General features: G+C 46.0%; 1 protein-coding gene and 1 long non-coding RNA gene across 10 annotated transcripts in view; one reads left to right on the top strand and one right to left on the bottom strand.

The window, feature by feature from the left end:
• The window catches only part of SLC39A11 (solute carrier family 39 member 11), a 378,940-nt gene that overhangs the window by 248,379 nt on the left and 103,019 nt on the right, over window positions 1-27,542 (top strand). The gene's annotated exons all lie outside the window — the stretch shown is intronic.
• On the bottom strand, window positions 16,698-21,062 carry LOC131417697 (uncharacterized). The gene is made up of 3 exons (XR_009222740.1): window positions 20,973-21,062; window positions 20,715-20,758; window positions 16,698-16,782 (listed from the first exon to the last, which is right to left on the bottom strand). It is a non-coding gene; the product is annotated as an uncharacterized LOC131417697 (long non-coding RNA).

Here is a 27,542-nt window from a genome sequence, read left to right as displayed (position 1 = left end):
CCGCTACCAGGAAACGATTATTTATCTGAACGCTCCCCTAGAATCCGCTAGGCACTCGGGGGCATTAGTTTGGGATGATCGATTTCATAGCTGACTGTTGACACTTTGGGTTTGTTATATTCCATGCGAGCCTTTCTCTGTGCGCAGCCAGCAATCAGTGAAGGGATTAGGAGCCCCGACTCCCAGCCGTGATTGACAGATGCCCCTGCGGATCTGGATCCCCTTCTCCGCTAGCCTGGAACGTGTTCTTCGACCCCCATTGCTTTCCTTAATATGCCAGTTTTGTGCTCCTGGATAATTTGCAAATGCTCTTCAAGCGACTGTGCCACCGCTTTCCGAATGTTTTGCTTCTAATTAAGAAAGGGAATTGGATGTACTGTTGCCTGGCTAATTTTTTGTTTTTTTAATCCCCGGCCTAAGGATGAGGGTGGGAAGGAAGGGCAAGAGAAATAGCTAAGAGATGTTTAAAAAAATAACTCTCTGATGCCACCAGTGACTGAAGCTGTGTCTGGGAGTTCATTCCTGTGAGAAGTGGAGGGAGCCCCAAGTTCAAGTCCAATTTAAGGAGTACAGTCGTGGAAATATGAATATACTCTACAACTGGGCGGCCACCTTCAGGAACTTTTCTCAGCCCACAGAAATGTGGACAAGATGATTTTGAAGGAAGCATGTGGAACTTGGAAGACCAACCTTCCTAATGGGCTGTCTGACTTCCCAGTTAGGATAAGAGCTTGACTGCATATATAGAAAACCTGAAATAACGGTTTCTTCTCTCATTTAAAAGAAGTCCAGAGTGGCCAGCCCAGTGGCGTAGTAGTTAAGTTCGTGTGCTCCACTTTGGCCGCCCGGGGTTCGCAGGTTCAGATCCCAGGCCCGGACCTACATACTGCTCAGCAAGCCACATTGTGGCGAGGTCCCACATACAAAATAGAGGAAGATTGGCACAGATGTTAGTTCAGGGACCATCTTCCTCAAACAAAAGGAGGAAGATTGGCAACAGATGTTAGCTCAGGGCCAGACTTCCTCACCAAAAATAATTAATTAATTTAATTTAATTAAAATGTTTGGAGGAAAAAAAAAATTCCAGAGACAAGCAGTCCAGCACAGGTATGACAACTACAAAACACATTTAGGTACATAGGCCCCTTTTAGTTTTCGGCTTTGCATATAGCTTTGATCTTTAAAGTTAGCTCATAGTCCAAGATTGCTGTTAGAGCTCCAGTTATCACTCCTTCCCTCAGATAGTACCAAGGAGGACAACTCTAAACTCTTGCTTTGCCTTCTGGAAGGTTCTAGTACACACTGTTCTCTTACCAAGGAAAGGAGGAGAATGGATATTGGAAGGCAGCAGCAGCTTCTGCCCCACATAGCGGTCTGTTAGAGAGTCTCTAAACCAGTGATGTGCGCTGTGAAAAGGGGCCCCTGTGTGAGACCACTCCCTGCAGAAGCGGCGGTATGGTGATTAAGAGCCTGCCTAGGTTTAAATCCTGGCTCAGCCACTCACTAGTGTTCTTGGGCCAGTTATTGAACTTCTTTGAGCCTGCATTTCCTCTATGTGAAGTGGTGCTAATTATCCATGCTCATGGTGCTCCCGTGGCCAGTAGTCTACATTGCAAAACCAGCAGGGCGCCCGTATCATGTTAATGTTGTGTGCTTGCCATCGCCTCCTCATGGGCTTATTGCACCCCCTCTCCCACCTGGGCTGCACCTTTCTCATGCATTCCTTCTGGAACCTTCCGACTTTGTAGGGTGAAATCATAGAAGAGCTTTATTTTCTCACTTCACTGTCTATCTAACTCCTCTGTTGGTTCTCCCTTCCCTGTCCATGGATGATTTCATGGGCAGATACCTAAATTTTCCAGTAAGTTTTAGGAGGATGAGCATTTTGTCGTGTTCACTGCTGATGAGCCAGTCTGACATAACTTCATTCCCTCATTCAGTGTAACGTTCCTGCTCTCCACCAGCAGCTCCTGGTCTGATTAGCCTTAGAAACCTGCAGTGGGTCGGAGGTGGGTGGTCCGTCTTTTCCTTGGTTTTTTACCTCCTGCCTCACTCATCTTGCTGGTTCCTTGGGTTGAAGGAAAAGAGAGAGAGGAGGTTGGTCAGGGGGGTGTTTGGGTGGTGGGTGCCAATAGGTCTTCCTGAAGATTTCAGTTGTAATTTAGTTTGGTGTCCTCAAAGTAGCAAATTCTCAAGGATGGACCCTTTATCTCCTGGGGTCCTAATTTGAGGGCTCTTGCGAGCCTCCTCATGGGGATATCCACTGATGTGGGCAGGGCACCCTGTGGAAGACCACTTAGGAGTCCCCTCTCACTCCCTGATGGTCCTCTCTGCACAGATTCCATCAGAGTCGGTTTACCCTCGTGGGTGGACCTCTGAGGGTGAAGCTTTACAGATTGTTTGTATCTAGTCACCTTCCAAAATGTCAACTTGGCCCTTTGTCCTCTGGAGATGCAGGCTACCCCCAGAGCAGCCCCCTCTCCTCAGTCAGCCACTGGCGTTCTCCCAGCCACCTCCCCCTCAGGACTCTTCCAGGAGATGTTCAGAGAGCAGTTCTCCAGGGAAACATGCCAAGCTCTACGAGCTTATCCTTGGGCTGGCCCTCACTTTGGCTTGAGTAGGGAGAAGTTCTTTCAACCTCTGAGTGCACTCTGATAACTCTCTCCATGGGGATATTTGATACGGTTGTCCTCCTTGCTCGTCCCACTTTACGGCACCCCCGGGAGCAGCACCAATTTGGAGGGACTACTCCTCATTAAGACCTCCATAGAGTGTCAGGCACTTCTGTATAGATCAGTGCTGTCCAACAGAACTTTCTCTGACGATGGAAACACTCAGTATCTGCACTGTCCAATATGATAACCACCAGCTGCCATATTGGATATGTGGATATGCAATCTTGTTTAATTTTAATTAATTTAAATTTAAATAGTCACATGTGGCTACTGTATTAGACAACACTTTTAGAATGAGAAGGCGATGCCAGCTATTTTTCTCAGCAAGAGTTCTGAGACACTATGTGTACTTGCTCTGCTCTTTCACAAACGTCGTCCTCAAAGCCTCCTAACACCCCTCCCCAACCATAAATAAGTAGCACTGTCAGTTCCAAGTTTTAAATGTTGGTTCCCAAAGCCACACTCTTGGGGAGATGGATGTTAGTCTTTGTTAATGGGTGCAGGTGTCATGCTTTGCAGCCTCTCTGCCCTACTCTGTCCCGACTGGAGGCATTTTACTTTTTCGAGAGTAGTGTTTAAAGTCTTTGCCCTGGTGTATCTTTTGACCACCTGCTAAAAAGAAGCTCATCACGTTCCTGGCAGAAGTACTCCCAGCGGTGCCATAATGGGCTTTTGGCTGAGTAATCAGCATCTGCCTTTCTCTCCAGGGAATGCTTGGTAGATTGGATGCTGCCAAGAGTTGCACAGGATTCTGGTGATATCTATGATTATAGAGAAGGACAGAACTAGTTCCAGAGTTTGATACTTGAATGCAGTTACTTTGGTTCAGGTCCAGCATGATAAACAACCATGCCGTTTTACCAGATTAATCTAGTACTATCTACAGTAACAGAAAATTAAGATTATGACTCTGAATGTGCAATAGCTCTGCTTATTCTAGTTAGAGGAAAGGGATGCCTTATTAGACTGAAAAATCTAGTTTTTTAGAGTACTTTAAAATGAATTCAATTTTATTACTTCAAAGGATAAATTAAGTTTCCACAAGGGACCAGAAAAGACTTCTGTGTCAGTTAGGATTTTTTGTTGCAAGCAACAGAGGTTAGCTCTGCCCAGCTTAATCATAGCAAAGAGTTTATGAGAAGTATAAGGAGTAACTCAGAGAATCAAAGGGAAAGTAGAATAGCCGGGCCTTGCAAGACCAATAGCGAGGCATCCCAAATCTGCAGCGACAGATGTGAGCTAATGGACGGTCTCTTCAAATGGCTAACACCAGAATGACTCAGGAGCAACCGTTTTCTGCCCCTCTATCCTTCAGCTCAAGGTTCAGTCCTGGAAGAAAAAATTCTGATTGGCCTAGTCTGGTGGAGGAATTTCTCAAAGAAAAGCAGAGTGCTGTCTCCAAAAAGAAGGGATAGGGATTCTGAGCATATGAAAACTGAGCCCCTCCCAAACACAATGTCTCTTTAAATAGTATCAAAATATTTTCAGAGATAGGAAGGAGTTATGAGAACAGACTTTGTTTTTATCTTTGCATTTTTTGCATGTATCGTATAATAATAAAGTTCATCATATGAAGGGGACTTTGGAAATTATTTAGTTTACCCTAATATGCTCACTTTACAGATCAAGAAACTGGATGACTTGTCCAAGGTTCCATAGCTAGGTAATAGCAGAGATGGGACCAGACGCAAGTTTCTTGATGCAGTATGATGTTCCTGCTGCTGTACCACTCTGCCTTACTCATCAGCAAATGCTTTTAAGTTGCTTGAAAGCATATTATCTTCTTGTGTGGCTAACCATTCCTTTTGCAGTCTTACAGATGCAATTAAATTGCTTAGGCATCTTTGTAGTAGATTGTATCCAACTCTAGACTCTAGATTCTAAATCATTCAAGTTGACATTACTTTTTATTGTTACTCTGATTTCAAGTAGCAACCAAAATATCTAGGATACAATGGTGATGATTCTTAAACTTGACTCTGGGGGAAGATCTGCTGAAAGAGAAGGCTGCCAGCCCATCAAATTGACTGCCCAGATCTTTGTCTTCCCCCAGAAATGATCTCTGGTTAAATTAGGATGACCTTGGGGAATAGCTTTCTCTCCAAATACGTTTAGTTTTTATTTCTGGCCAAAGGAAATATAATATCATTTCTACCAAGGCCAAGTTTGGAGTGGGGGGAAATGGCAGTTTATTCAGTGGCCTACTAAGTTGGCTGATAGAAATAGTAACTCTCTCCAAAGCCTTGTATTGTTGGACAGCTTTGCTGATAGAATTTTTATTGTGGATGCAATTTCATAGCTTTATAGATAATAAGGCTTTGCTTTAGATCCAATATATTTTATGGCAAAATAAGGCTGTTTCACCTAACAGTGGCTGCTATATTCATCTCACTGAGATAGTTGAGTACCAAAGACATGGGCGATGTGGTCTCCGGCCCCTGAGAGCATATCATCTGGTCAGTGGGGGGAGGAAAGAGTGAAGAAATCGTGTGTCTGGTTGAAAAGGAGGAAAGGGATAGAATACCATCTTGTTTGAAAAAAAAATCCCAGGTTTTCCCCAGTGGTCAAAGAATTTTAGAATTGGAATGGACCTCAAAGATAATGTAGGTCATCCCTTTGTTTTAACTGGAAATCGAAGCTCAGAGAAAGTGTGACTTGCCAAATAACACTGCTGCTAACAGAGCTGGAGGAGGAAAGAGGCTTGAGCTATACGTTTTAATTACAGCATCTCAATGACTGTACCTCTGATGTGCAAAGATGCTGGCCCCTCCCCTTACTTCTAAGATCCAGGTGGGTTTCTAAAAATATAGTGCATCTTTTTTCCCCCAGAAAATCTTTTCCCACAAAGCTTTAAAATTACTATCAGTATTTTTTTGTTTTTTCTTGTTTTAAAATCCAGTTGTACGTACGGTAAGATGAATCTTAAATATACAGCTCAAAGGATTTTTACATATGTATACAACCTTGTAACCACTCTTCAGATCAAGACACAAAACATTTTAGCAACTCCGAACTCCGAAGGCTTCCTCATATCCCTTCCTAGGCAGTAACTTCCTCTAAGAGGTGACTGTGCTATTCTGACTTATTTTACCATAGGTAGGTTTTGCCTGTTCTTGAATATCATTTGATGAGATCATACCACACATTCTCTTCTGCATCTGGCTTCTTTTGCTTTGAGATTCATCCGTGTGTGTTGCATTAGTTGATTACTATTTTGCTATGTAGTATTCCGTATTATTTATATTCCGTGGATGGACACTAAGTGTTTCCTGTTTGGGGCTCTTAGGAGAAAAGGCACAATGAGCGTTGTGTACGTGTGTTTTGGTGGAGTCGTGCACTCATTTTTCTTGTGTATGTACCTAGGGATGGAATTGCTGGGGAATGGGGTAGATATATGTTTAGCTTCAGTAGATTAACTAGTACTATCTTAGAAATGGGAAAGACATTTTCTTACCATAGTATTTGGTGATTATTATTACTGGTGTTTTCTCCATTAAAAAAAAAAAAAAAAAAACCCAGAGGCTTAGAATAGTTAAGCAGACTTCCTTTAAACATGGCAGATTTAGCACATGCGTTTCTGCTTCTTCCCCAAATCCCACTAAAATGACAGTAAGAATTAAAAATGGAGACCTATAAAGACAGAGACCTGGAGAGGTGAGAGGTCAGCAGATGTTCAGAATATGAGAGCAGACGAAAGAATGCTAATTGATCGACTTAGAGTGGAGAAAGGCCTAAGCTAAGTAAAGGGAAGCCACTGAGAAGCCGCTGAAACATGCTGCGTAATCCTGGGAAGCCGGGAGAATCCGAGGCGCCAGGCTGGGAGTCGAGTGGGGACAAGATGGGACAGTGAACAGGCAGTTGTTTGTAATCTGTATCGGGAGTAATTGGATCTTTATCCCACACCAAACAACTGGACAATCACATCTCCTGCAGCATGGCAGGAGAAATGTTTATTATACAGATAGAAGAACCCAGAGAGGCATCTAGCGAGTGACTTGCGGGAGAGGGTGGGCTTGAGAGGCCACAAAGAAATAAAGAAAATGATCAAAGTCGATATGAGGAATAGTGAAAGCAAGAGTATGTCCTCAAGGGAGAAAAGGAAAGGACTTTTTTCTGGAGAAATTGAAGGGTCTCAGACAAATGATCTCCAGACGCTGACATGTGGGAGCCCACCTACCAAAAGATGACTTGATGCCCAATCCCGGTGGAGTTTCATCCACAAGAAAGTGGACTTTGTGACAAGCCCGCCCCACTGAGACTGGACTCCCAGTGAGCTTTTAATGCCTTATAATTAAATATGACCTGACAGCCGCAGTTCCTCAGACTTCTGAGTGATGGCTACTGTATGAAAGATAAAGAGCAAAAGCTAATTTGGAGATAATAGAAACAATGCAGTGATCACATGAAAACCAAAAAATGATTAATATCCTCAGAGGGAGAAGAAGAGAACACTATCACTCATAAAAAGGGACAATCAGTTGAAGAAAGAGCTCTTGGAAATAAAAACCAAGATAACTAGATTTAAAAAGTAGAAGGGTTAATTAAAAGATGAAGTTGAGGAAATCTCTGAGAAAATAGAATAAAGACACAAGGATGCAAAAGATGAGAAAAGAAGATAAGAAAATGAGCAGATGATCCAGTGGGATCGGCTGCTGACTAATTGGCATTCCAGAAAGAAAGAAAATGGAGTTTAAAAAGTGCAAAAGTGATAGAATAAAAATTTCCCCAAACTGAAATAGATAAATTTTCCAGACTGGAAAGGCCTCCTGAGTCCAGCCCAGTAAGTATAAAAGGGACCCTTGCCAAGACATCATCGTGGAATTTTAGAATGCCATTGTTAGGGCTTGCAGGAAGGGAGAAATGGTTCTAAATCAAAAGGGCAATAGGTGAAGGGGTTTAAGGGATACAAACTTCCAGTTATAAAATAAATAAGTCATGGGGATGTAATGTACAGCATAGGGAATACAGTCAATAATATTGTAACAACTTTGTATGGAGACAGATGGTAACTAGACTTATGGTGATCATTTCGTAACATATATAAATATTGAATCACTATGATGTACACTTGAAACTAATAGAATATTTTATGTCACTTATACTTCAATTAAAAGGAAAAAAGGGCATCAGACATTTTGATAGCCGTTGGATACAACAGGATGCTGGAAGGAGGCTTTCAAGTTCCCAAGTTTCAAGCTTTCAAAGTTCTGAGGAAAAATGATTTTAAACCTAGAATTTTCTATGCCCAGTCACTGATTCACTCAACTGTGACTCAGGGAATAAAGATTTTTTCAGAGCTTCATTAGCTCCTTTCTTAGGAGCTATTGCAGAGTGGCTGGGAAAAGTGGGGGCTGAGGGGACAGCAGGGATAAAATAAACCAAGAAAGAGGCAGATACAGAACCTCGTAAACACTGGCTACTTCCGCTAGTCCAAAGGGTCACTAATTGTAACTGGAACAGGTCTCTCTCCTCATTTCTGTGCCTTAAAGGACCTTAAGTCACAGTGGTTTGGTGTAGGTTGGCGCTGAGTCACATCTGGTCCCCGTTAGGGCCTCAAGTTGACCTGGGTGCCCGCCCGACATTACTGGAGTGAACTGATGAGGTAGGGTACAAATCCGAGCCTGCAAACAGAGAGAAGGGAGGCTTGAGGCCATGTCTCACTGATCAAGGGAGGGGAGGAATGCCGGCCAGGCCTTCTGCACTCGTGAGTATAAATCCGCCATCCTCAGAGGCCTGACAGCGTGTATGACAAACAGAACATCAGGCATCGAATGTGGCCAACTCCACGTGCTAATTGCAAAGTCTGCTGAATTAACAAGCTGCCGCTGCGGCTGCGGCTGCCCAAGCTTGCTCGTCAGCCCCCCTTGTACTTGGCCTTTATAGAGGCCCAGGATGCCTCTCAGGCTGGGGCAATTGGCAAGGGTGGGTGAGGGTTTCACATGCAGCCTGGAGATGGGGGTGCGAGTGGGGTTTGTTCAACAGTTCCATCAAAACTGCATGAGATGGAGGTGAAGGGTTCTCAAAGAAATGTGGGGTGCTGTCACCAAAAGACGGGGGAAGGGATGCTGAGCATACAAGAACTGAGCCTCCCCCCAACCCACAGTGCCACTTTAAATAGTATCAAAATATTTACACACGCAAAAAGGAATTATAAGAGCAGACCTGGTATTTGTTTATCATTACATTTGTTCATCCATGTATCACAGAATAGGGAAGTTCTGTGATGAAGGGGACTTTGGAGATTATTTAGTTTACCCTAATATGCCTATTGTACAGATCAAGAAACAGGATGACTTGCCCAAGGTTCCACAGAGATGGGAGCTGAAGTAGGTCTCCTGGTGCAGTGCGTTCCCGCCGCTGTTTCACTCGGCCTCACTCGTCAGCAAATTTTAAAGTGCTTTTAAGCCTGTTATCTTCTTGTGTGGTTAACCATTCCTTTTTCAGTCTTACAGTTGCAATTCAGTTGCTTAGGCATCTTTGTAATAGATTGTATCCAACTCTAGATTCTGAATCATGGCCTTGCACCCTGGCTTGGGCTGGGAGTGGCGGTGAAGTGGGACGCACTCTCACCAACAAGGGCATGCGTCCTCCTGCTGGCCTTACGTTACCAGGCCCGTGTGGCCGGAGCTTCCCATGACAGTGGCTGCTGGGCAGAGCTCTATGCAGGACGCGAGGGAAATAATAGGCAGTGGTTCCAGATCCCCCGGACTTAACACTCAAATGGGGACTCAGAATAAAAATGTATCAAGACAGTGTTTACAGAGAGACGTGGAAACAGGTACAATGGCTCTGGCATGAACTACAGACGTTTGTCTATAAGAATTCAGTTTGGGTATAAAGTTGGTGAGAACGAGGTGTGATTGATGAGGGCTGATATCAAAAAGCTATCTGACCCAGGCACAGCAGGAGCACCAAGCCTGGGTAAATAGTCTCCCCACCTCCCCAAGGCCACTAAGGGGGAGCTAGGCGGGAGGTGACGCAAGACTGGTCCTTTATTCTACCAGATACCACTCAAGGGTCTGCTCTGTGCCTGATGGAGATGCAAAGCAGAGAAAACAGATGGATCTGCCCTCCAGGGGCTGAGGACCTGGCTGGGGAGGGGCAGCTCTCGGTAGGTCTGATTCCAAGCAATTGAAAGGAGACGCTAGAAGTAACCTCACTGCAGGGCTTGCTGCCACCTTTTAAATCCTTTAAACCCTTCACCCATGAAGGAAGTGGCATCTGTAACTGCCTAGAGCTTCACCGTCCACGTGGCCTCCCACACAGTGGCCTGTTTGAGCCATAGGCCTCAGCTGGCCTCTTTGTACCTCTGGGGTATGTCACCTTTCTCTGCCCGAGAGTTCACGCCCAAGCAGGTGGTGCAGATTCTGGGTGCAAAGGTGCTTTGACCTGGGTAAGGCTTGGGGTCCTAAGTTGTTTGTGCAGAGATAGGGATACATCGGCAACGTCTACCTCTGGGGTCACTTACCAAGGCCTTGACTAGCCGAAAGGCCGGATGGATCATGTGGCCCTATCGCAACCCTGAGGGCCCAGGAGCCAGGAAGCATTGTCCGTGCTATGCCCTGACTGAGGGGCTGCACTGGGGATCTTTGACAAGGGGCAGCAGGGAATGGGGGCCCAGGTGCTTCAGGGGTACAGCACACTTGGCATTGGGAAAACCAAATCCCTTATTTCTGTCTGTAACGAGAAAGGAAGACATTTGGTTTTTATTTGGTAGAAGGGACCAGGGATTTAAAAGAGCTCGGGATCACGGAGCTGCATGCTTGCCCTTGCACACTCTGTAGGACAGCTCAGTGACTTGTCCCAGCAGGCAGAGGACCGCCGTAGACGCTTCCATCCTGCGGTCACTTGGCTCCCGATAGTCAGTGATGGAGACTTTGGACACATCCATTGGGCTCTGGGACTACAGCCGGCTGACACATATGGGCATCTTCTTCCTTGTCTCCTTCTAGCTTCCTCCAGGCACCTACAAAGCTTTGCTGGTTGCAATGCGAGATTCTCTCTCATCCAACAGCTAGAAACAACTTATTTAGCTCCTCCCCTGTCCCCATCCGTAGGTGTCCTGTCTCTTCCCTTCTCCTCCCCACTCATATTGGCCAGGGTGATTTCAGGGCCAGGTTCATCCCTGGGGCCACGGGCTTGCTCTCTGCCCAGTAAAGGGAATCCTCTGCTCTTATCGGCCTCCCTGGGCTGTACCTCAGAGGCAGCAGAGTGAGAGGCACTGGGATTCGTTCCTTTAATCAGAGCTGCCCTCTATCAAGAGCCTTCTGTGGATCAAGATATATCTTATCTAATCCTCACAGTGATTCTGCAGAACTGTGAGTCTCTTTTGATAGATGACTTGGTATATTTTTGAGACATTTTAATCTGAATGTACTGGAATTCTATTAGAGAGTGTTTTTATCTACATTGTAAAGTTTTTTTTTTATTTTACTATTTTGAATAGCTTTATTGAGATATAATTGAGATACTATAAAATCCACCAGTTTTAAATGTACAATTCAGTGTTTTTTAGTAAACTTACAGAGTTGTGCAAACATCCCTTTAACCCAGTTGTAGGTCTTTCATCACTCTGAAAGATCCCTTGTACCCATATGCATACATAATAAATTTTCTAACAGCTTTGTTGAGATGTAATTCACGTACCATACAATTCACTCGTTTAAATTGTACAGTTCAGTGGCTTTTAGTATATTCAGAGTTGTGCAAGAACCATCACCACAATCAATTTAAGAACACTTCATTGCCCCAAAAAGAAACCCTGCATCTCTTAGCTGTTACCTCCCAAGCCGGATTCCCTCCCCAGCCCTAGGCAACCACTAATCTGCTTTCTGTCTGTATAGATTTGCCTGTTCTGGACATTTCATATTAATGAACTTATACAATATGTGGTCCTTTGTGTCTGCCTTTTTTCTCTCAGCATAATATTCTCAAGGTTCATGCACGTTGTCACATGTGTCAGTACCTCATTCCTTTTTACTGTCGAATAGTATTCCATTGCATGGCATAGTAGATTTAAGTAGCATGTTTGAGTCACGTGATGCAGATACACTAATAATTATGGTATTTCGCTTTTCCACCTCTTCTCTTTCCTGTTCTCTAAATTCTAAAGAGCCCATCCCATTTCCGGAACTGACTTGGAGTGTGCTCCTCGTCTCTGGACTGTTTTCTCCCTCTCGATTCCCTATTTGCAAACAAGCAAACCTCTCCACCATCCTGGAAGTCCTTCTTTTCGCCTTACTGTCCTCTACCTCTCTTCTTCCTCAGTTTACCCGCAATATCTAGCCCCCTACCACTTCATGCAAACAGTGATATTGACGCTAATAGTGACCCCTGATTGCTAAATCTCTTAGATGCTTCTCAATTCTTCTAAGTCTCCTGGTCCTGGTGGAGCATTATACGTTGTTGACTTTCTCCTCGTTTCTGGAGTGCTTTCCCTATTTGGCATCCACTTTGCATCTTCCTAGTATCCCTCCCGCCTCAGGGCAGTGTTCTCACTCCTGCTTGCTTGTGTGCACATGTGCTCTCTCTCATATATACGTGCATGCAACAGTGGGTGTGCACACACACACTCTCACACACGCACACACACTCACTCATGTCCAAGTGTGCAAGCCAAACCCTTGCCAGCGCCTCTTCCCGCGTTCATTAATCAAAGTAGGTTCCTCGCCCTCAGCTGTCTTCTCTATTGCTTTGGCCTTCTCACACCCTCTCAGGTTTTCAACTCTCTTCCCTGTACAAATGCTTCTCCTTCGCCACATCTGCACCTTCCTTCTTTCTCAGGCTCCTACCTATCACTTCTCTCCACTAGCCAGATGCTGACATGTTGTTTTGGAGTGATGTTCGTGTCCCCCCAGAATTCATATGTTGAAGCCCTGACCCCCAGTGTGTTGATGGTATTTGGAGGGGGGGCCTTTGGGAGGCCATTGAGTTTAGATGAGGTCACGAAGGTGGGGCCCCCATGATGGCGTTAGTGTCCTTATAAGAAGAGGAAGAGACCAGACCTTTGTCTCTCTCTACCGTGTGAGGACACAGTGAGAAGGCAGCTGTCTGCAGCCAGTAAGAGATTCCTCACCAGAACCTGACCATGCAGATACTCTGATCTGCCTGGCACTTACGGAGAGTTGGTAGAAGGAACTGCTGGTATGATTATGTGTACTACAATCAATTAGTCTTCCCAAAACCTTTGGCTCTTTCTTCCAGTACTCCTCAGAATAAATAGAGCCTCCCATTCCCAGCACCCATCCTTTAAAGCCCTCCTCTAATGCGTCCTTCTTGTCTGATCACCTTGGTGGAAAGGAAGGAGGAGGAAGGAAACACATTCAGGTGCCCTCCACCTGCCAGTGGTTGCCTTATTCCTATCTTATTCAGTACTCACAAAACCCATTCTACAGATGTGGAAACCGAGTCCTGCAGAGGCTCCATGTTACCTCCAGCAGTAGAGCAGACTGCTCGACATTCCTCAAGTACATCATTTTTATTGTTTATTATTATTCACAGTAACACAGTCATATGCACTGCTCTGGATCACAGGTGTTTGTGTGTGCATGAATCTTACATCCTCAATTAGATCATAAACTCCCAGTGGGCAGATCCTTGTTTTGTATCAGGCTGTTCCAGTGTCCAGCACATGGGGAGATCAGCATGTACATGTATACACTCCTACACAGGCACTTACAGGCTAGAGCACGTTCTCTGTTCGGGAGTAATCTTCCCCAAAGCTCTGCAGGCATTCAAGACATTTCAGCCCTGCAGGCATTCAAGACATTTCAGCCGTGCCCCCTCAGAAACTCGCAGGGCCTGCCCCATCCCTGGGGACAGCCTCGTCTTGACAACTCTTGTGTGAATCACTTATTTGGCCTTTGGCACCTACCACCTTGTATTACACTGTCATTTATCTTTTTTGTATGTATGTTGTTTTCCTAAGTAACTCTGGAAATTAGAGACTGGGCGTAGTGTCTTTTTGTATACTGAGCTCTTCCGATATCTTGCAGACCGTCAATGCTAAGTCAGTCTCGAGTATGATGCAGTGATGCTGTGGGATCTGAATGTGTGTCGTTTGCCCTGGGTACAGTGTGTCCTCTGCAGGCCTGGGTTCTGTTTCCCGGCCTCCCATTGTTGAAATATGCTCTTTGTCCTTCTCTCCCTCCCTTTCCCCTGCCATCCACCTCTGCCCCCTGCCTTCCCCCTCATCTGGCATTTCCCCAAGGGAAAGTGGAAAGTTCTGCCTGCAGAGGCCAAGTGTCCGGCCGCTGCCTAATTGCTCATGACAGCCCAACTCCGCAGGGAGGGTGTACTTCCAAGAATCTGGAGCAGGGGTGCTGGGAACAGCAGAGCGACAAGCCCCCATGCATATGGGGTGACCCCAAGTGAAGGCGGCAGGGCAGACCCGCCGGCTGGCTTCCCTGGGTGCTGTTGCTGGGAGCTAGTGGATTTGAAGCCCATCACTGCCAGGAGGCCAATGAGGGAAGCCTCATTTAATAAACAAGATGTGGCTTCCAGGCTCCTCTGTCTCATATATTGGAAAATAGGTTTTCCGTTGTGACCAGAGGCCTGCTGAGCCAATCTAAGGAGTTTCTTGCTGCCTGAGGCTGAGCCCAGGGCTCCCTCCTCATAACTCAGTGTCTGAGCTGGAGTCAAAAGTTATGGAGGCTGATTGACGTGCTGCTCTGAATGGAATTTGCATCTCATTATGTTAACATTGCGCTGTATAAAAGTCATCCCAATTGTGACTTCTTTCTTGTAGTCATCTTCTTTATCCTGCTTCTTTCCCCTTCTTCTTCTTTCCCCTTCTGTTTGTTATGTGTTCATTTATTCACTCGTTTATTTGTTCGTTCATCCCACAAATATTTGTTGAGACTCTGCCTATTATGTACCAAATGCTGTGCTAGTCACCAGGAATATAACATGCAACAGTCCTTGCCTTCATAGAATCCTGAATTTAGGAAGAGACAGACAGCACCATAAAAATCACACACATAAGGAGTTACTTGCCATTGTGGCAAGTAGTAAGATGCAGAAGCTATGACCACTGAGCCATTGAGCAGGGAGTTCTGACCTCACATGTGGGGAGGATTTGGTGGTTTTAAAAATATGTCCACAGCGGCCAGCCCCGTGGCCTAGTGGTTAAGTTCAGCACACTCTGCTTTGGCCGGCCCAGGTTTGGTTCCTAGGTGTGGACCTACACCACTCATCAGCGGCCATGCTGTGGTGGCAACCCACATATAAAATAGAGGAAGATTGGTGCAGATGTTAGCTCAGGGTGAATCTTCCTCAACCAAAAAGAGGAAGATTGGCAACGGATGTTAGCTCAGGGTGAATCTTCCTGAGCAAAAAAAAAATAAATAAAATAAAATAATCCACAAATTCTTGATATTCTTCTCTTCAAGAAGTGGAGTCTAAATCACCTTTCCTTTCACCCAAAAGGTGTGCTGGATTTAGTGATTAGGGAAAAGCAGAAGTGATGGTGTGCAACTCTATAGACTAGGTCATCAAAAGTCTCTAGGGATTCCATCTTGCTCTCTTTCCCTCTTGGATCACTTGCTCTGGGGAAAGCCAGTTGCCATGTCATGAACAGCCATATGGAGAGGCCCAGGTGGTAAGAAACTGAAGCCTCCAGCCAGCAGCCACACAGGTGAGCTTGGAAGTGGATCCATCAGCCCAGTCCAGCCTTCAGGTGACTGCAGCCCCAGCCAACACGTTGACTGCAGCCTCATGAGACCCTTGAGCCAGAACCACCCAGCTAAGCTGTTTTTGGATTCTTGATCCACAGAAACTGTAAGATAATACATGCTTATTGTTTAAAAGCACTAAGTTCTAGAGTAATTTGTTACACAGCAATAGATAAATAATAGAGTATGATGGAGATTAATTCTTTGACACCCTGCTTATCTGGAGTTCTTATTATACCCTCACTTTTGGGTGGATGACTTGACTATAGATTAGTATGGAATCCTCTCTACAGTTGGAAATCCTCTTCCCTCAGAATTTTGAAGGCATTCACCCACTGTGTCCACTGTGGATGTTGGTGTGTCCAATGCCTTTCTTCCCCCACACCTGACTCACAGAAACTGTGTGACATAATAAATGTTTGTTGTTTTAAGATGCTAAGTTTTGGGGTAACTTGTCACACAGCAGTAGATAACTAATACAGAGAGGCAGAGAGGAGAGAATGATGGCAAACTTGCTTGAGAAAGTGAAAGTTATACTGGGACCTGAGGGGAAAGAAGGAATTGCCCAGGTGAAGAGGTGGTCGGGCGGGGGGCAGGGATGCCAGGCCAAGGGCACAGCACACATAGGACCTGCACCAGGAAGGAGCATGAGGAGATGAAGGAGGAGAAAGGAGGCCCATGCAGCTGGAGAGGAGAGAAGGAGGGAGCAGGGAGTGACTTGAGATGCAACTGGGGATGTAGGTGGAGGACAGGGCACCAGGACCTCAAGGACCATGCTAAGTATTTTGCATTTCATCTTGAGAGCAGTGGGAAGCAATGAGGGTTTTGGTCAGGGGAGCAACGTTATCAGATTTTCTCACTCAACTGGAAAAATGATTGCCTGGGACCCAACAGAAGAAGGACCCATACCGTGCTGGTCCTGACCGCCCACTCTGGCCTTGTGGGGGCTGATCTGCTCTATTCTGTTCTCCAAGGCTTTGCTGCCTTTTCTGGGGCAAGCCCCTTTTCTTTATTATGGGTGGTTTGTACTCCTGAACCACACAGCAGTGATAAGTATGAGCTTCTGGAATTCCTCTTCCTACAGGAAAGAAGGTGCTGGGACCCACTGTGAGCAGTGTGTGGTGACTATTCCCAGGGGTTATTATCTGCTCCGAGGTACAGTCTCAATTCCCCAGGATGGGTGAGGGTGCTCTCAGGAGAACACCACAGGTCTCAGGCACAGCTGGATGCTAACAGCGACCTAGATTTTGAAGGCTGCTCTTACCAGTTGGAGGCAAGACCGTGGGTTTCTCAAACTTCCTTCCAGCCTGAAGACTCTGTCTTTTCCCTATGTGCTGGCCTGTGCAGCTCACTCAGGAATGGGGGTTGCAGTTGGGGAAGCCCAGAGGTCTGGTTCGTGTTTGTAGGGCAGGACTGTGTTGTTCCTACTGGCCCTGCTGTGAAAGGAGAAACGATGCAGGATTCAGTTTCTGAGACTGCTGAGGTCTGCCCTAAACCTTAATCTCAGAGAAGCAGAACTTGTTTACCGTCATTGCTTGTTCCCTTTCTGTGCACCTTATTCCATTAATTCACACAGAACAATGTGCACATCAAGAGGCATTTTCTCTCTTAAAAGCTGGAAATCTATTACCCTTAATCCTATTCTTCCCTTATCTGTCCATTCCTCTGTTCCACACGATTCATTCTGTCATCAAATCCTATGTATTGTAGTAAATAAAGAACTCTGTCCAGTCCAGAGGTTACAAATATAAGTGCCTCAATGGACCAGGCAGTTCGTGTAAATAAGGCAACCCAGCTAGTAAAAGACAATAGGGAGGGGTGGAGACTATGGCTAACTGGAGAATGCTTGCCCAGGACACAGGACTTCTAAAAATGTGCCTTCTGTGGCCTGTCTGTGGCCCTGTTTGGCTGACATCCTGGGAATCTGTGACCCTGCATTTGATCGTTGACCATCCTACTTCCTTCTCTCAGCTGTACAACAGCCTTTTATCTGGAAGTCTTGCTGTAAGACCATCCTCAATCTAGCTTTACCCCCACTGTGTCCCCAGAATTATCTTCCTAAAATGGCAAATCTGCTCATTAATCCCCCACTAAGGGCATCTGCTGACTCACCAGAACCTGCAGGATGCAGTCTAAACACCTGCACAAACATCTCCAGGTTTGCCAGACCAGAGATGAGAGGTGAGGCTTGATCATGCTCATAAAGTATTTATTCGGCATGGCAGGAGGCCCATACCTCAACAGATCTTGCTCCTTCTCCAATAATGCTTGACCCAGGGGCCTGGACTTTTGGATGTTGATGGCTTTAAACTGCCCCAGGGAATGAGGTTCCGTGGGCTCCCTCATAACAAAAAGATTCTTTCTTATAACTAATTCAGATGCTTCAGAGAAAGGGTGGCCTTTAATTGGATTGTTGTTTCCTGCCTCTGGACTACCCAGTCTCCCCTGCACAGTGGGTGACTGATAAGTATTTACCGAAATGAACCAACAGGTGAAATCCGAGCCCTGGCCATTATCTTCCAGGCAGTAGGCCTGCTTCTGGAGTGGTTCTCACCTTGGTGACAGTTGCCCTGCTTTCATATCCTGTCACAAAACCATTCTTTATCTGATACGCCCTTTGCCCCAACAAATTCCTCTTTGACTTGAGTTTCCAGGTGGCCAGTCCTCGATTGTTGTTTTCTTTGGTCCCAAGTCCTGGGACATGTGCCCAGTTAATAACAAATAGAGAGAGATTGTTTGGCATGGGGTGGAGTAAAATATTGCTCTGCCTTCGAAGTGTTTCTCTCCATCAGTGACTGGGAGAAAAATGAAATCCTGACCTCTGAGAACTTAATGCTCTGTCAAATGAAGATAATACAGTGCAGACAAAAGAAAATATACTAGGATGAAACCGCTGGCCTTGTCACTGAACATTTCACCTGTGGTCACATTTCAGTGTCATGGTCTATGGTGGCTGCCTCCTTTCACTCCATCTGTGCCTCACGCTCTCCCACTGACCAGCCTTGACACAGCATCCTGTCCCAGTGTTTGGGATTGGGGTCTCTGCCTCTGGTGTTGTCTAGCACTTAGGTTCAAGTCAGGGGAGCATGACCTCTGCAATACGTACCATTGACTCATGTCCTCGCCATCAATTTTTGGGTGGGACTGTTGTTTGGCCATTGTAATGATGAGCCTTCCTGTCTCTCAAAATTATGTGTGTGTTATTCTTATACTCTCCTTTCTGGGGACAGGTTATTGAGCATGCCTAATGAAAAAGTAGGTTTTGAGAAAGCAATACAGCAAAAAGAGTTGAAAAATTAAGGAATGAAAAATATAAACTGAGACTGCTAACTAGTTGTGTCAAGTTGGTCAACTTCCTTGACCAATTTTCTCTTTTATATAAAAGAAAATGGTTAAACACTAACTAATCTGCAGAGTTTCTCCAGATGCTAATGTGGTGTCATTCTCAGATGAGAGAGATCGTTAGAGAAAACCATTAATGCACAGAAACAGGCAAAAGGATTCAACTGGAAGAGATAATGGCAGAGAGCTATTGGGAGAGCTTGATGCAGAATGGATACTAGCACAGGGCGAGATCAAGACACTTCTGATGGAGGGATCCAGGAAGTGTGGAGTAAATAGCTTGGGGTGCTGGTTTGGGTCTCACCAGTTGGGAAAGGACCCCGGTTTCCCAGGCCCAGAGGACACAATTAGAGGCCACTTAACTCGCTAAGTGCTGGGGAGACAATGATTAATAAATTAAAGGCTACTTGAACTGTGCTAAGTGTTCGGGATATAGCGGTTAATAAAACATGCTGCCCCTGCTCTCTTGGAGATTTCTAGTCCACTGGGGAGAAGGACATTAATTAAAGAATTATACAAATCAAAGTGAATCTTCAACCTTGATAGATCTTCCTACAACAGAGAGGAACACAGTGCTGTAAGAGCACATAACAGCAAGACAGGCCCAGTGAAGGGCTCCAGGGAAGGCAGAGAAGAATCAACTGGGGTGGGCTGTGCATCCTGGGAAGGGAACAGAATGTGCAAGGGACGGGGGCACGGTGACTTTGGGTTTGGCAGAAATGTAGCTACCACGTGGAGTTTAGCTGGCCAGATTCTCTGTGCACTTGACTTTTGCTAGCTTAAAACTTGCCTTTACCCCCCAGATTCTACGGACATCATTGACTGAGTGTGTGACAGTCTGAATAGTCAGGAGGAAGGATTCCCAGAGAAGGGAAGCAACTGTAGAACCCTCAATATTTCAACCTAAAAAAGAATTGCCTTGAAACTTTTGAGTTATTACAGCGGAAGTCACAAATGGCAAATACTGGTAGAATCCTATTTCAGAACCTCTTGAGGTGTGTTTGTTCCAGCAAGCTGATAGCAGGTCCCCTACACTGTACCGCACACATGTGGGATCACCTCTATGCTTAGAGGCTGCCTCTAGGGCCCTGGTCCATAGCATCCCTCATAGCACTGCTTCCAGTGTCCCAGCCCTTAGTCTCATCGCCCGTCTAGATGTACATCCTACTCATACAGAAGGAAGGAGTCTAAGACAGATCAAGAAGTCACTGTGCGTACTCCCAGGTCATTGAGGAATATCCTGGATGTGTTCTAATCTCGAAAAAATTCCCTAGGATTCATCCTGAAATCTTCTGTTCTTGTAACAAATTGAACATTTTGAGACATGGGGAAAGGAACTTATTTTGGTATCTAGGACTACTTTCCTATCCTGATGAAAAGGCAAGATGTGATGTATAAAATAAGACATGCATGTGGGAGGGTGTGTAGAGCATTTCCCTTTGAAATTGGGTTATTTACAGTAAGACAGGAAGACAAATGTAAAAATTTCACTGGCACAGGCTGTAGGTTAATTGTCTGGAAGAGCCAGGATCGAAGGCATCTGTAGTTACAGTATTAACTAAGAATAGAACTTTCCATTGGCTGTTCTGGCACCCTCGGAGCCTTCACTGAAGCTCCCCATATGTTTGTAGATGGGGTGGACTGAGCTTTCCATCAGATTCCAGCTGGGTGCCCAGGCCCTGAATCCTGGTTTCCCATCCAGTAAATTACTAAAATCCAAGGTTTTACCCCAAGACCTCAGAATGTGCTCACTGTCCTCTAAGGCTGTTTTCAACCTTCCTGTAGTTTTCTGATAATTGTGATTTATGGATGGGGAAAAAAGAATCTCATCTAATGAGGTAAAGAAAATGAATATTCAGTAGTCTGAAGACTGGGCTTTGACCAATCCAACAACATTTTCTGGAGCATAAAACATTTCCAGCCAAGCTAATATATTTTGCTGACCCAAGGTATTTTTGTATACCTATATGTGAAATACATTTAGCATCTCTGTGACGAGACCGGGAAGGTTCAGATACGTACATACCTGACTCTTGAAGCTCTTCAGATTCGACAGGAAGTGCGAGAAAACTGCATGGAAAAACAGAAAGCTGGTTGCCCACCGTTTCTGTGCTTGTTTCTCCTTAGCTCTTTTCCTCCCTCCCGACAGCAGTTGATTAAGTCTCCACTAAAGTCCTTCCACTTCCCCTGTACTCTCAGATCTGATGATTGTGCCTCCAACTTCTCTGGAAACTTTGAGGCCATCTGGGGGAAGCTCCTCCACCCCCCAGCCCCCGCTCTCTACCTTTGAGCTTAAATGAGGTCACAATCCTTCTTTCAGTCTTCTCTCCTCTTCAGAGATGGAGAAGCCCAAGTATTGTAGGGCTGGTGCCTCTGCCTGCTCACGGGCTCTCCCGCCATCTTTCCTCAGTACTTCTCTCCCTCTCTCTTTCTCTGAGGTTTCATCAGTTACTCTCTTGCATCATTCGTTTCTCTTGCATCATTCTTCCTCCTTCTCTGGCTTCTTCCTTTCAACCTACAAACGTCTCTTCTAGCCTTAAAGAAAAGAGAAAGAGAGAAGGAAGGAGGAAGGAAGGAGAAGGAATTATCTTTGACGATAATTTCCTCTCAAGCTCTCATCCTATTTCTTGGCTTTTCTTCATCTCCAAACTTTTCCAAAGTAGCTTGATGCCTTAGAATATGATCCCTCCAACTATGCTCACTGTGTTGACATTCTGATTACAAACCCGCTATCTTGGGCATTTTTGCTCTGTGTTGTTTATCTTCTGAGCACTTCTGAATGCTTCGTTTGTACTTCCTATGCTTTTACTCCCTACCCAGAGTTACCCCCACATCCTCCTCTTCCCACCCCACCTGTTTCCATGTTTTGAACTACCCTGCAATCAAGGGGCAGCCTTTCCCTGGCTCCTGAAAGATGAGACTCCCGCATAGCCTTTCCCTGCTGGCTGAGGTGGGGCCAGGAAACTGTTGAGACCCCCTAACTTTTTGGAAAGTTACACTCACGTCTGCTTTCTCGGTTCCTGTTCCTTCTTCAGCCATCACATCTGACTTGGTCACCTGTTGTCTCTGACTGTTCCCTCTCCCTTCCCTTTGCAGGTTGGTTTTCTGCCGGCCCTTTAGAAGTTGATGTTCCATTTGATCTGCTCTGTAGTTCTCTGGATCTATTGTCTCATCCGGATCATTTTTACCTGCCACCATGGTTTCAGACTATCTGTATGTTGATAACCTCCAGATCAATATTTACAGTTCACACTTCTCTCCTCTGCTCCAGGTCATATTGCTTATGGCCTCTCAACCATCTGGCTGCAGTAGATTCATCAGAATGTACTATAAGCTTCAAACTCAACATGTTAAAACCTTGAGCCTGCATCATTGGCTATAATCTCAATTTCTATTAATATATAAACTCATTTCCCCAAAAAAGAAGTGTGTTGTCCTTGATCTGTTTTCTTTCGTATCTAATTGATGTTCAATTGCACCTTATAAATGCCTATGAAGTCCGTCCTCTACCTTCCATCCAGACTGCCTCAGTCTCCCTTCAGTTAAAATCTCCTGAACAGACATTTAGTGGGTCCCACTCTGTGCTCTGCTACAGGGTTAGTTAGGTGTGCTTCCTGTAGTTTAGGGAAGGAAAGAATCCCCTACACTCGTTATTTCAAAACTGTGACTTGTGTTACCATGGACCTAAGTAGGCCCAAGATATGAGGAGGGCCCAGAGGGGACCATGGGGGAGGCCAGAGAGGGCCTCCTGGAAGTGGGGACATCTATGCCTAGTCTTAAAGAGGGATGAAGAGTAGAGAAAGAAGGAGAGCGTCCCGTCGAGGGGAATAAACAGCAAGCACTGCTCTGCCAGGTGTAAGGCAGTTTGGGTTCATACCACAACTGCAAGCAGTTGGGACTTGCTGAGGGATGGCGTCTGATAGGAAGTAGACCAGAGGAACAGGCTGCACCCGTTCCAGAGGGTCTCTTACGACATGCGTGAGAGCCGGGGCTTTATCCTGTAGGCAGTAGACAATGCCACTCTGAGGGACACTTTACACAGATCACTTCGGCAGCATCTTGGGGAATGCATTTCGAGGGGAGAAACTAGAGGTGTGAAGGACTGGTTAGGAGGCGGTTCCAACAATCCGAGGAACGTTAATCAGTGCTGTGTTATTTAGGGTACTGTGGCTGCTACAGACCCCTGAAATACAGTGGCTTATGTAAGATAGGAGTGTATTTGTGTCTTGGTGTTTATGTGCCTTATTCCAGCTACAAGGGAGGCTAGGAATAAAGTCTCTAGCTTGGCAACCCTGTGCCAGCTCAAACTGTGCTACGGGGAAGGAGGAGAGAGTGCATTTAGAGGCAATGGACCCAGTCTCCCACAGTCATGATATTAGAGATACTGCTGGGGTAGATTCAACATGTATTAGGCTTGGCAGTTGACTGTCTGGGGAAACAGGAGAGAGGGGATAATTGACAAATGCCACCTGTTTCTGGCTCAGGCAGACAGGTGTTGCTTCAGGAGAGACGGGAAGTATGTGAGAAGGAGGGAGGCTGAGAGGAGAGATGAGGCATCTGGTTGGGATATGTTGACTTTGAGCTTCCTGTTGCTCCTCTTGGGGGAGATGTCCAGCTCTTAAACTCGAAATGCCAGCTGTGAGCTCAGGAGGGAGGCCCCGGCCAGTGATATGAAGGGGCAGGCAAGAGCACAGTTAGAGGAGGCCCCTCCCAGCAGGGCACTGACTTAGCTCCCTCCCTGTCTCCTGTCATTCCGTCCCAGCCGCTAGCTCCAGCCACACTGAACTCACCATTCCATCAACAGCACATGCCCTCTGAGAAAGCTGAACCTCCACAGGTAGCCGTACACTCTCTCTCTGCAGGATCCTTGCCCTCTTCTCCCCCTGGCAAATCCCTGTACATCCTCTAACATCCAGCTCAAAAGCCATCTCCTCCATGAAGACTGCAGGCACATTGGAACATCTCTATGTCAAGGTCAGAATATCTCTAACATCACTGAGATCCTACATCTCATTCCACTGTAGGTCCCAGAGGCTCAGCACAGAGGTGTACAGATGTGAAATGCAGCTGAGTGTAAGGATGTGGCCTTTCCCAGCACGGTCAGCTGCTCTCTTCCGTGGGCTCCCAATCACTCCAGCATACATTACTCTAACTCGCACCTGTGTGCTTACGTGCTTGTCTCCTCACCACCTAGGCTTCGTGTTCTTACTGAGCAGGGACTGGATCTGACTCCTCTTAACATCGCCAGGGGCTGCCTGGGGCTCGGTAGATGTCTGTAAGTCAGTTAATAAAAGACAGTGTGTAAAGACATGCTAACTTTCTTATTGGGCTGTTTGGAAAGATTATTGAGGGGTCTAGAGTCTTTGAGGAGACTTCTTGGGAGAAGTGGGGTTGGCAACTTGACCTTGAGGGTGTGTGGGGTTCTTACAGACAGGGGGTTGGGAGAGCATGCAGAGCTGGGAGAACAGTGAGGGCAGAGGCACAGAAATGGGAGTGAATGTGCCTGTCAGGATGGGGGACCTCAAGGCCGCCAACCTTACTGGGACAGAGGATTCCCCCTGGGGAGCAGAGGAGAACGTCTGGTTTAGTAGAGCAGAGTGCTGCCTTGGTGGGCAGGGGGCTTAAACATCAGCAGAGGAGAGGCAGCAGGGAGCTGTGGCAGGTTCTTGGGGAAGGATGTAATTAGAGTGTCACTTTAGAGAGAGGAATCTGAGAGCAGGGTGCTAAGAAGCTGTTCAGATAATTCCAGAACGAGGTGATGACTGTCTTGACTGGGGCTGTGGTGGTGTAAACAGAGGAAGGAGGGAATCCGAGAGGCATTTTGGAAGAACAGACAGTTCTTGGTGACATACTGGTTTGGAGGCCAAAAAGGCAAAGATGGATAACTCAAGTTTTCTATGTAGTTTCATTGGTGGAAGTTGTTAATTTGGGAGGGAGAGGTGCCTTTGTAGGGCAGGAGAGATAACAGGCTCCCATTGGGACCCATCCTGTGAAGGCAGGGCCCGCTAGGAAGGCTGCAGGCAGCAGGGGTCCATCTGCAGCTCTGTTCTTTTACGTAGGTTCTGTTGCCACATTGACGGGCTGTGACCTTGTCATCCATCTTCTTACCGTGACCCCTGCATATTCAAATGAACAGTAGAAATTTCAATGACAGTTTTAATGACACTTGGTGGAGTCGTGCATTGGCTCTTTTGCCATCTTTCTCGACCCCATTGACTACTTCCCCTCCCAGCAAAGTGGTAGCTTCAGATTCTCTCCCTAGAAGGTGTGTGTCAAGGGGCTTAGGCAGGTGTGTTAGTTTCCTGTGGCTGCCATAACACAGTACCACAAACTAGGTGGCTTCAGTGTCTCACAGTTCTGGAGATAAAAAGTCCAAATCACCGTGTTGATGAGGTTGGTTCGCTGGAGGCTCTGAGGGAGAATCTGTTCCATGCTTTCTCCTGGCTTCTGGTGGCTGCTGGCAATTCTTGGCTTTCTTGATTTACAGACACATCACCCCAATCTTGCCTCTGTCTTCACGTTATCTCCTCTGTGTATCTCTGTGTCTGTTTCCCCTTCTCTGCTCTTATGAGGACTTGTCATTGGATTTAAGGTCCATCCTAATCCAGGACGATCCTGACTTTAATTATATCTGCCAAGAGCGCTTTTCCAAATAAGGTCGTATTCATAAGTACAGGGGGTTAGGACTCAGACACATCCTTTTTGGGGGTGACACAGTTCAACCCACTACAGTGCAAGGAGTCTTTTTATAAATAGAATCTTTGTTCTTTTTTTCCATCCGGGATGCGTGGAAAGTCTGAAGCATTTTCCCACGACCAAAGGTACTGAAATTGTTTTCTTTAAAAACAACAGCGTCCTGTATCTGCCCTTGTTCAAGAATATTGGTAATAGCAGCTCCACTGTCTCCTCGCTGTCTACATAAAGTTGGATTAAAAATGAAATAAAAGGGCCGGCCTGGTGGCATAGGGGTAAGTGCACGCGCTCTGCTTCGGCGGCCCTGGGTTCACAGGTTCAGATCCCGGGTGCGCACTGCTTGTCAAGCCATGCTGTGGCGGCGTCCCATATAAAGTGGAGGAAGATGGGCACAGACGTTAGCCCAGGGCCAATCTTCCTCAGCAAAAAAAGAGGAGGATCGGCATCGGATGTTAGCTCAGGGCTAATCTTCCTCACACAAAAAAATAAGAAATAGAATAAAATGGTGGAAACTTCAAAGCATTGAGATGCAGGTGAGAAGATGAGCGTTAGTTAAAAAAAAAAAATCATCACTCCCCAAAATTTTCTGGGAGAAGGGATTCTCTGAAGTGAATTTTCTTGTCTTGGAGGGAATGGAGCAGAAGAGGAGCAAAGATGAGAATGGCCGGTTCAGGAAGCAGCATGATGATGGAAATGCTTGTTGAGTTTCCACAGGTTTCCTCACGGAACTAGTAAATACGACTTTGTCATGTGACGTTCACTTTGGTGATGGTAGTGTATGTGAAGCATAGGAAAGAGGAGAGACTGAAGATGCCAGACCAGTTTGTGAGAAGAGCTTGGGCTGAGATGATGAGTGTGGGATAAACAGAAAGAAATCAATTCAGGAAATATTTTGAAGAAAAAAATGAACGCTGATCCAATATAGAGAAGAGAGAAAGGTGAGAGAGCAGTTGTGGTCTACGTGGGAGGATGAACTTGTAAAGTGCAGGGATTGCTCTGACACACTGCTCCGGGGCCCCCAGGACATGTGGTAGACATGTAATAAGTACCCCCAAATTGAATATTGCCCCTCTCATCCTAACTGTCGGTTCTTAAATCAACATGGAGGAGTTCTTGCCGGGCCTCTCAGGAAAGCTATATTTCCTCATGATGTGGTCATGCCCCAGCTCAGGGATATTAAAGTCAGCGCCCAAACTGAGAAGAGAAACCAGGGCATTTATAGTAGGTCTTGTTTGGGAGGTGTTTTCCGAGAAGGCCTAGTTGACCCAACATTTAACCTATATTAAATCAGGTTCTCCTCCTCACTTTCTCTGAACAGTGTTGGCCCATTCAGAGGACTAACTGTGTTTCGGGGGGTTTTTTGGCATGCTAGAGTCCACAAGCTGTTTGAGTTAAAACAAAAAAAGTGTGGTTTAGTCCCTCTTCCCCTGGGCCACTTGGTGGGCCTTGGGTGCACAGACCAGGGGGGATGGTCAACGCTCAATCACTGTAAGAAAGAGGTCCATGCTGGCCTTGTGAGTGGGTCCAGGGTCATTGGGAAAAGAATCCCCTGATGCCACGTACTCAGAGTAGAAGGAGGTGTAGACTACAGGTAGGCATGCCTCCTGGGCCCCTTGTACTCCTTGCCCTCTTGGGAGGGGAGCAGCTGCAGGAGATCAATGTTGGGTGGGTGAGGGTGGGGGAAGTTGATGGCATTCCCTTCCCCAACAGCTGCCATGAGTGAAGTGATGGGGTGGTCAGTCAGATGAGCTATCTCTTTAGTGCTTGTGCTGGAGTAGCAGAAGCCTGCCAAGGATTTATTAAATACTTCTTATGTCCTAGGATATTTGGGAGGCTCTCTAAGCCAGCCCCCTAAATGCCTTCTAAAGGCCATCCTGCCAATTGGAGAAAAAAATAGATGGACACTAAGCGAACATCTGTTTTTTGTGCTGAGAGCCTGATGTAATTCATTCCCTGCCCCAGAAAGTTCGACAAGGTCGGGGTAGGATGGTCAAAGCTCTTTCATCGTGAGTGCAGCTGGGTAATAGGAAATTAGGGGTAAAAGGCCTCTGCATTTCAAGAGAAAGAGATCAGAAAAATCCTGAAGCACATAGATTTAACCCATAAAAAAATGCTTTAGTCTAGAATACTGTTTATTCTTCGTCTCTGCCCAATTCTAAGA

Source organism: Diceros bicornis, chromosome 18, assembly GCF_020826845.1.
Source record: "Diceros bicornis minor isolate mBicDic1 chromosome 18, mDicBic1.mat.cur, whole genome shotgun sequence".
NCBI classification, from domain to species: Eukaryota; Metazoa; Chordata; class Mammalia; order Perissodactyla; family Rhinocerotidae; genus Diceros; species Diceros bicornis.
The sequence above is the reverse complement of the archived record's forward strand: the minus strand, read 5'-3'. Positions and strand labels throughout refer to the sequence as shown.